Source organism: Hemibagrus wyckioides, linkage group LG11, assembly GCF_019097595.1.
Source record: "Hemibagrus wyckioides isolate EC202008001 linkage group LG11, SWU_Hwy_1.0, whole genome shotgun sequence".
In the NCBI taxonomy this organism is placed as follows: Eukaryota; Metazoa; Chordata; class Actinopteri; order Siluriformes; family Bagridae; genus Hemibagrus; species Hemibagrus wyckioides.
The window spans coordinates 2,758,607-2,769,291 of record NC_080720.1 but is presented as its reverse complement, the minus strand read 5'-3'; positions in this window follow the sequence as shown (position 1 = coordinate 2,769,291).

Here is a 10,685-nt window from a genome sequence, read left to right as displayed (position 1 = left end):
CTGTTTTGGTGATTCAGTGATTCAGTCTGTTTTGGTGATTCAGTGATCCAGTCTGTTTTGGTGATTTAGTGATTCAGTCTGTTTCAGTGAATTAGTCTGTTTTGGTGATTCTGTGTTTCAGTGATTCAGTCTGTTTCAGTGAATTAGTCTGTTTTGGTGATTCTGTGTTTCAGTGATTCAGTCTGTTTCAGTGAATTAGTCTGTTTTGGTGATTCAGTCTGTTTTGGTGATTCGGTGTTTCTGTGATTCAGTCTGTTTCAGTGATTCAGTCTGTTTCAGTGATTCAGTCTGTTTCGGTGATTCAGTCTGTTTTGGTGATTCGGTGTTTCTGTGATTCAGTCTGTTTCAGTGATTCAGTCTGTTTCAGTGATTCAGTCTGTTTAAGCGTACAGTGTTCAGCATTCCCACTATCCGGCTCTGTGTATGAGTCATAAATGCCCTGTTTATTTCAGACCTTGTTTCATTTGTGTTTCTTTTATTTTAGTCCTCTTTTGCTACAAAATGCACACACACATATCTGTCAGCCTCCACACATGTTTTGATCTGAAGTCAAAGAAACCTGATTATGAGAAATTCTGCGAGATCCCGGGTTCCGGGCGCTGTAATTAGCGCACTCTGAAATTGTGGTATTTTGTTAAGAACGTGGGAGCTTTGATGATTTGAAGGATGACCAAGGACAAAAAAAATCGGAATTGTTTTTGTTCTTTTTTAAACATAATTGTCTACAGGCACTGCAGGCAAACTCGTTAGCTTTCCTTTTGCTGTGTTTGCGCAGAATCACGTACACGATCGCTGCAAATTCTATTATATCTGCCTTTTTAACCATGGCTTGTTTACCCACGGCTTGAATATTTCCCCTCTGCAATCAGGTCACCTTCCTATTAAAAAAAAAAAATCAGGCAGCGGAGCTGTAGAGGTGACAGACCGAGGGGTGAAAAGAATCCGGTGATCTCTCGCTGGAGGTTAAGCTCACTGTGGAGTTTATCCCACAAAGATCAAGTAGTCCTCATCAGCCGCCTTGGTGTCGTGACAAGCCCCGGTGTCCGGAGGTAATTTGTGTAAAAGAAGAGGCTGATTTGCTTCTAGTGAATGTCACAGGCCTCCATTCAGACACAACAGCAAAGCAGGAGGCAGCGATCAGCCTGTCAGATCTGCCCGAGCTCATTTCCAACCATCAGGGGACCCAAGCACACGAGAGAGAGAGAGAGAGAGAGAGAGAGAGGCTCTGGCTCCAGCTCAGTCAAAGCCCTGGGTGAGGTGAAACAGCTTTGCAGCTCAAGTGCGCCTGAAGCCCCCTGAAGACCCTGTCCATCTGTTTCCCTCGGCCATTCCTGTCCCTCTTGTCATTCAGAGAGTAAACAAACAATCCTCTGCTTATTTATCACAAACACAGCACATGTCTCCATGGTCAAATCCTGCTCTGAATCAAAGCTGTTCCTGCACCAATTCCTGAAATGGATCTGAAATTCAACACATTTTCAAGCTGCACCGAAAGAAACAATTATTCACATTCTCTCCTCGTGTGTCGTTACCGTAAAATCCTGTAAAATCCTATCAAATCCTATCTAAGCCCCTCCAATCTACTGACAGACCAGTTGTGGCTGCTCTGATTTTAAATCGTAATTATTGTATATGTTCAGAACGGAGTCGTAACATTGGAATGAAGGGCAAAACGAAATCCATTACCGAGGTATAATGAAGGAACTTGGAGGAACCAAACAGGAACGGGGGTGAGGTACGTTCAAATTATGTGACGTGTTCATCGTCAGGAACCGCTCCATCCTGGTCAGAGATGCTGCTTAAACAATAAACTCTGAGATTATGTTGATCGAGAGATGGTAACAACACTCGACTTTCAGCATGCCAGATTTCTTCTGAGGTGTATCGCTGCAAATATGGTGGCAACCGGATTTGATATCACACACCACTGCATTTTGTTTTATCCCTGTTAGCAGTAAACTAGTCAGCTAAATTAGTGATCCTGCGTTTGATAGTGTTAGAGATCTAACCAGCTACCTTGTCTGTGTTGATGGATCTAAATTAAACACGACTATAAACTCATGCAGCAATTCAGGTAGCGATATAATCAGTGCTTCCTCTATCTTGGCATTTTTCTGAAGAGGTCATGCTGTGAAGTGTCAGCCTTCTAATCTGATGTGAATTCACAGGTCAACAAACTTGCACCCTGGAACATAGAGAAATGCTGAACGTCTTCACCTTGAGCTTGTGTTTCTGATCTCCAGCATTTGAAGACTAAAGAGATTTACTTTCTGCCACTGATCTGCCTAAACTAGCCAAGTGAGATTAGATAGTGATGTGCAACCCGCAGCTCTGAAAATGCATTTTATCACAGTGCTAGTTTAAATTTTCTAGTTTAGATCTTCAATCAATAAAAAGAAACAAACGATATTCTGGCTGTGAGTCTGACCTAAAACGAGTCTGTTGGCTTTCAGTATGTTTTAGACGTGTGTTTTCCCCTCTGTTGGAGAACCTTACACTGATTGAAGATCAAATTTGAGTGCTTTTTTCAAGCACTTGGAGAACATCTCAGAGAGCCAAAATGGGCCTGATATCTACAATTACTTTGAAGATACAAACATTTGTGTGGAAAAAAACACAAATTTTTGGGGAAGGGTAACTTTTCTATAAATACACTATATTGCCAAAAGTATTCGCTCACCTGCCTTGACTTGCATATGAACTTAAGTGACATCCCATTCCTAATCCATAGGGTTCAATATGACGTCGGTCCACCCTTTGCAGCTATAACAGCTTCAACTCTTCTGGGAAGGCTGTCCACAAGGTTTAGGAGTGTGTTTATGGGAATTTTTGACCATTCTTCCAGAAGCTCATTTGTGAGGTCACACACTGATGTTGGACGAGAAGGCCTGGCTCTCAGTCTCCGCCCTAATTCATCCCAAAGGTGTTCTATCGGGTTGAGGTCAGGACTCTGTGCAGGCCAGTCAAGTTCATCCACACCAGACTCTGTCATCCATGTCTTTATGGACCTTGCTTTGGTCACTGGTGCACAGTCATGTTGGAAGAGGAAGGGGCCAGCTCCAAACTGTTCCCACAAAGTTGGGAGCATGGAATTGTCCAAAATGTCTTGGTATGCTGAAGCATTCAGAGTTCCTTTCACTGGAACTAAGGGGCCAAGCCCAGCTCCTGAAAAACAACCCCACACCATAATCCCCCCTCCACCAAACTTTACACTTGGCACAATGCAGTCAGACAAGTACCGTTCTCCTGGCAACCGCCAAACCCAGACTCGTCCATCAGATTGCCAGATGGAGAAGCGCGATTCGTCACTCCAGAGAACGTGTCTCCACTGCTCTAGAGTCCAGTGGCGGCGTGCTTTACACCACTGCATCTGATGCTTTGCATTGCACTTGGTGATGTATGGCTTGGATGCAGCTGCTCGGCCATGGAAACCCATTCCATGAAGCTCTCTGCACACTGTTCTTCAGCTAATCTGAAGGCCACATGAAGTTTGGAGGTCTGTAGCGATTGACTCTGCAGAAAGTTGGCGACCTCTTCGCACTATGTGCCTCAGCATCCGCTGACCCCGCTCCGTCAGTTTACGTGGCCTACCACTTCGTGGCTGAGTTGCTGTCGTTCCCAAACACTTCCACGTTCTTATAATACAGCTGACAGTTGACTGTGGAATATTTAGGAGCGAGGAAATTTCACGACTGCATTTGTTGCACAGGTGGCATCCTATCACAGTTCCACGCTGGAATTCACTGAGCTCCTGAGAGCGACCCATTCTTTCACAAATGTTTGTAAAAAACAGTCTGCATGCCTAGGTGCTTGATTTTATACACCTGTGGCCATGGAAGTGATTGGAACACCTGATTCTGATTATTTGGATGGGTGAGCGAATACTTTTGGCAATATAGTGTATAAAACCCCTAGGTAAAAAGGCTAGAGGAAAAACAGAAAAACACTACAAAGTCCAGAGCGTCTACTTTCATATGAGCTTCATATTAACCACCACTGTGGAGTGGAACATGACAAAGACACTCAATCATCAACATGGACACAGGAGCAAACTCCATTTTTTGGGGCCTCTGGGAAAATTAAGGAGAAGAAACATAACTGCAGGTGGAATTCTATCAGTAGAAAACAGGAGTGAGATTAAACAGTCTGGCACTCACCTCTACACTTCATATAAAGTGATATCAAAGTGTTAAAGCAAAATAAAATGTAAAAAATTCCCAGCTTAATCTTGTGCAGCCGTCGGTTTCTGTTCTCACTTGCATGACACAAGCCTTTCTTTTTCTGTTCTTTAGAAGTTACAGCTTTACCTCTGACACTGTAGACTCCTTCCATAAATTTTAAATAAACATCTTCCTTAAAGAAAATTTTACCATTACTCAAACTGCTAAAGACATTAATGCTGGTTCTGATAGAAAGGGGTCAGAATACACAGTGCATCAGAGTTTGTTGTGTATGGGGCTGCATAGCCACAGACCAGTCAGGGTGTCCATGCTGACCGCTGTGCACCACTGAAAGCACCAACAATGTGCACGTGAGCATCAGAACTAGACCATGGAGTAATGGAAGAAGGTGGCCTGGTCTGATGAATCACGTTTTCTTTTCATCATGTGGATGGCCGGGTGCGTGTGCATCTCTTACCAGGGGAACACATGGCACCAGGATGCACTATGGGAAGAAGGTGAGCCTGTGGAGGCAGTGTCCTGCTCTGGTCAATGTTCTGCTGGGAAACCTTGTGTCCTGCCATCCATGTGGATGTTACTTTGACAAGTACCACCTACCTAAGCATTGTTCCAGACCATGTACACCCTTTCATGGAAACGGTATTCCCTGATGGCAGTGGCCTCTTCCAGCAGGATAATGCGCCGTGCCACAAAGCAGGAATGCTTCAGGATTTGATCATGGTTTGATGACCACAACAACCAGTTTGAGGTGGCCTTCAAATTCCCCAGATCTCAATCCAATCCAGCATCTGTGGGATGTGCTGGACAAACAAGTCTGATCCATGGATGCCTCATCTGACAACTTACAGGACTTAAAGGATCTGCTGCTTAAAGGATCTTGGTGCCAGATACCACAGTACACCTTCAGGGATCTAGTGGAGTCCATGCCTCGACAGGTCAGGGCTGTTTTGTCAGCCAAAGGGGGACCAACACAATATTAGGCGGCCATATTAGGTGGCCATATTGTTATGCCTGATCTGTGTACATCCAAGTTTACAACCATATTAATATAAACCTGTGATTGGAAGGCGTGTTAGTACTTTTACAGAAAATTACCCGACACATTCTGACCAATCAGGATGTAGAATTCTATAAGTCTTGTTACCCCAACAGATAGGACTACGTAGCCAGCAAAAATTAAGCCTGGCTTTCTTGATTTTTTTATGAAAAATTTCCAAGAGTCAGGATGACTGGCTGAGCTTCATTTCTCTGAGTGTCTGATGCCTGAGCTGTGAAAAATAAAAGTGTGTGTGAAGTCTAATTCTTTTTATTTGTAGTCTTTCACATTTCCAGCATCAGTTAGAAGAGAATAAATGGTGTATCTCGTAGCGAGGCTGAGAATGAACTGTTGAGCTTGTCTGCGTCTCTGTAATAGTGGAAGTAAGTCATTAAATGTGAAAGAGGAGCTTCAATTATGGAACTCTTGTACCTTGAAAAAAGAAAAAAAAATATATATATATATATATAAGCTGCTTTAATCTGTCCAGAGATCTGTCCAGAAGGAGTGTGAAGAGAGATCTTTTTAACACACCTGCTTTTTTTGTCTGAGGTAAAAGCAGATGTTAAAGTCTATTTACGTCAAAAAACAATGAGCCACCTGCAGTCCTCTCAAAACTCAACCATCAGTTCCATTTCAATCTGATCTCAGGCTCAAGACCAGCATTACGACCTCAAACTGATGATCTGAGATCAGACTCGTAGTCACATGGCTTCAGAGCTTCCTACAGGGGTTCTGTTCAGAAACCTGGTTAACAGTAGATTTTTTATTGTAAGGTTCCAAACCAAAGCTTAATTTTTCAAGGGAAAAAATGTTCCTCAATAGTTCTTTGGATCTTAGGGATCTTCTTAGATTCCTAAAAGGGTTTTGTTTAAAGGTTGTACTGGTAGAGAAATGCTTTATTATAAAGTTCTACCAAAAGGAAAACCAAACCTTAAACAAACTTTATTTGTTTAAGTGAACAACAATCTCAGGAAACAAAAAGTGTTCCTCAATGGTTCTTTGGATCTTTTAGGACTTCTTAGATTCCTATAGATTCCTACAGAGGTTCAGAAACATGGCTAACAGTGAAATTTTTACTTTAACCTAACTTTACTTTACTTTACTTCCTAACCAAACAAGGAGCAAACCAAAGCTTTATTTTTCAGTGATCTACACACTCAAAAAATGTTCCTCAGTGGTTCTTTGAATATTTAAGGATTCCTTAGCTTCCTAAACAGATTTTGTTTGGAAGTCATACTTGTAGAGAAATGCTTCATCATAATGTTCCAACAAAGGAAAACCAAAGAACCCGTAATTTTATTTGTTTAAGTGAACTACAATCTCAGGGAAAAAAAATTCAAGGTTCTTTGAATCTTTTAGGACTTCTTAGATTTCTGCCAGGGTTCTGTTCAGAAACCTGGCTAACAGTGAAATTTTTATTGTAAGGTTCCAAACCAAAGCTTTTTTTCAGTGATCTACACACTCAAAAATAAATGTTCCTCAATGGTTCCTTGAATATTTAAGGACACCATAGCTTTCTAAACGGGTTCTCTTTGGAGATCGTACTGGTAGAGAAATGCTTTATTATAAAGGTCCACCAAAGGAAAACCAAAGAACCCATAATCTCAGGAGAAAAAAAAGTTCCTCTGTAGTTTTTTGAATCTTTAAAGACTTCTTAGTTTCCTGAAGGGATTCTGTTTGGAAGCCTGGTGAATAGTGAATTTTTTTATTCTAAGATTCTATTAAGGGAACGAACCAAAGAACACTTCCAGTAATCTACACACTCAGGATCAAAAATGTTCCTCAATGGTTCTTTGAATATTTAAGGACGACTTAGCTTCCTAAACGGGTTCTGTTTGGAAGCCAGTCTGATGGAGAAATTTATTTATTGATCATCATTATTATTAATTTATTATTGTAAGGTTCCACCAGAAGAACAAACCAAAGAACTCCAAAAATGCTCCTTTTATTTCATTCATTTAAAAAACTTTTCTTGTCACAATGCAGATAGTGAGTTCTTGACTGTAGAGGTTCTACATCAGTAAAGTCTGGGGTTTTTTTTGTTTTGTTTTTTTTGGAAGAATCCTTTTTTTTTTAAAATTTAAATAATACTGTGGTTTGTCCCTTTGAGGACCATTTAACCATGTAAAACCATCCTTTAAAGTTCCAAGGCCATTCATTTCAGAGAGTGTTCCAAGGCATTAGAAGGACCAGAAGGCATTTGTCAAGGGTTCAGTTGAGAACTAAATTTGGGAAAAACCATAAATGGGTTCTACTTGGAACTGTTCCTGGTGGAGAAACATTCAGTAGGTTGCACAGTGAGACTTTAAGAGTTCCTGCTGAGTGACAACCCTTAATGGTTCTGAATTGTCTAGCATTATTGCTCCAGTGCTTGAGGAACATGTGACATCGGCACTTGATGGGCGGTCACACTGATGGACTTGGAAATTGTAGTGGAATATTGTGAAGAGCTACAAGTGTGATAGTGTGAGTGTTCTGTGGAACGTTTTAGACCAAAGCACTTGTTTCTTACTGTAACAGCCACAAGGTGATGAGAGACAGAGCAGCTGTTGAAGACTGAAGATTTGTCATGGAGGAACTGAATATTTCTATGGGTTCTGTGAATAGTTAATGTGAATAGTTAAAGCGTAGTTCTACGCTTTCAAAATGCCTTGAGTATGGAACCTTCATTGGATAAATTTAAGCGTTTATATCTTCCGAAGCATTCTACGTGGATAGATAAACACTTCAATGGTCAACTATCTGTTCGTGAAGACCCTTAAAGGTTCTATATAGAACCCTTGACAGCCCTGTTTGGATGCTATGAAATTTTATTCAAAGAAGCTATAAAGAATTCATTTTCTTTAAGTGCACATGCATAAAGAATCCTTAAGGAACCCTTATAGCTACTATGAAGAACCCAAGGACAACATTTTTGCTTTTCAGAGATGCTTCAAAGCCACTGCATTTAAGACATTTTAAAAGTAAAGAACCCTTAAATGTCCACAAAACCCATGCAGAAATTCTTGCATTTTCTCTCTTAATAGAAATAAAAATGCATGGAAAAAGGTTCTTTGAGTTCATGCTGTAGAAGAACAATTTTTGGTTCTGTAGACACCTATGATTCAGTCCATGGTGTATCTTTAAATGAACTTTTCTTCTTAGAACCTTTGACAATTGGTCATTCTTTTCAGCTAAGAACCTCTCAGGTCTCCATAGCTCTACATAGAACCTTTAAATGTTCACCAGATGGACAAGCCAAATAACTCTCATTGAAAAAGGGTTCTTCAAGGGTTCACTGGATAAGTTATAACTTCCAAAAAGGAGTTTATGTAGAAACCATAAAGGATCCATGTGGAACCCATGACCTATCCATATATATGGGTTCTGTGGGATAGTGCCTTTAATCCAAAGCACCTTAAGAGATGAAAACTCAGTTGTTGGGTTCTGCATTAATACTTTAAAACTTCACCCTATGAACCAAATGATTTCTTCATGTGTTCTTTAAGGATTTATTGAATAATCAAGAGCTCCTATCTTCTGATAGAGGAAGTGTAAAATTTCTTCTACATAGAAAATGTGACAAGATTCAAGGGTTCTAAACGGTCTGAGAGTGTACCTGACCCACACAGCTGTCCTTGATATCTGTGAAGCAACCAGCGTTGGAAAATAATCCTCTCATTTCCGTGTGCACTCGGAGGCTGAGGACTCTCTGTTCTCTGATATAAAAAGAAGAATGATATAAATAATATAGAACCTGCTGAAGGGGATCATGTGAAATTATAGGAGCTTCTCCTTTTGATGAGTGGATTGTTCTCAACTTTCTTGATTGTGTCACCGACGGATGCTTATTAGCGATGCTAAGGCTTTACCTCCTACTGTAAGTTAGCATGTCACCTGTCAGGAAATTAGCCTTCTGCTCTTCACTCTACAGGTTTAATCAGATTCAGTCAGTCAGTCATTCTCTGTGCTGCTGTTTCTTTTATTTCACGAATTCCAATTTCATTCCAGTTTTATTTCTATAGAGTATTTGAGAGTACATGTTGGCACAAAGCAGATTTAGAGCAGGTTTGGTAGGAGATGTGGTAGCTTAGTGGTTAAGGTCTTAGATTATCAATCAGAAGGTTGTGAGTTCAAATCCCAAGTCCACCAAGCTACTACTGCTGGGCCCCTGAGCCATGCCCTTAACTCTCAATTTCTCAGTTATATAACATGAGACAAATTGTAAGTTATAAGTACATCTCACAAATGTAAATGGATCAATAATGAAAGATTCCCTGAGATGAAATGAGCCTTGGCAAACCTGTGCTGTTTTCCTTTAGCACTTTTTCAACCCAGGTTTGTTTTCTGAAGAATTGCCAGTCAAGTCGTCCTGGTTTGCAGACTAGCTGGATGTTGTTATTACTGGATGTTTTGATAGATGTTAGTTATTTGGTTGGTTGGCAAGTCAAGAAGCTCTGTTGTCTTTATAACCAAATACAGCCGGTGCAGTACACAGTAAAAACAAAACACTGTTCCACCAAGACCATGGTGCTACATAAACATACACAGCTACAAGTGACAACACAGAACCTAGTACACTACACTGTACCTGTGTACAAACGTGGATCAGTTGGGTTGAACTGGATGGGCTGGTTGGTTGTTGATTGGGGTGGGTTGGGTGTGAGCAGTGGTGGCTCAAGTGGTTAAGGCTCTGGGTCGTTGACTGGAAGATCAGGGGTTCAAGCCCCAGCACCGCCAAGTTGCCACTGTTGGGCCCTTGAGCAAGGCCCTTAACCCTCTCTGCTCCAGGGGCGCCGTATCATAGCTGACCCTACGCTCTGACCCCAACCTCCAAGGATGGGATATGCGAAGAAAGAATTTCACTGTGCTGTAATGTATATGTGACAAATAAAGGCTGTTTCTGTTTCTGATTGGGTCGGTTGCTTTTTTTGGTTGTGTTTGTTAGTTGTTGGTTTGGTTTGGTTGGTTCATTGTTGATTGGTTAGGATTGCGGGTTAGCTTGTTGGTTGGTTTTGTTAGTTGTTTGGATTGGGTCGGTTGGGTTTGTTGTTTGGGTTTGTTAGTTGTTTGGGTTGGTTTTATTGGTTGGTTGGTGTGGTTGGGCTGGTTGGTTGTGTTTATTGGTTGGGTGGGTTGGTTGGGTTTTTTTAGTTGTTTGGGTTGGGCTGGTTGGTTGGTTGGTTTGATTGGTGATTGGGTTGAGCTGGTTGGTTGGTTGTGTTTATTGGTTGGGTGGGTTGGTTGGGTTTTTTTAGTTGTTTGAGTTGGGCTGGTTGGTTGGTTGGTTTGATTGGTGATTGGGTTGAGCTGGTTGGTTGGTTGTGTTTATTGGTTGTTGGTTGGTTGGTTTGATTGGTGATTGGGTTGAGCTGGTTGGTTGGTTGTGTTTACTGGTTGTTGGTTGGTTGGTTTGATTGGTGATTGGGTTGAGCTGGTTTGTTGGTTGTGTTTATTGGTTGTTGGTTGGTTGGTTTGGTTGGTTG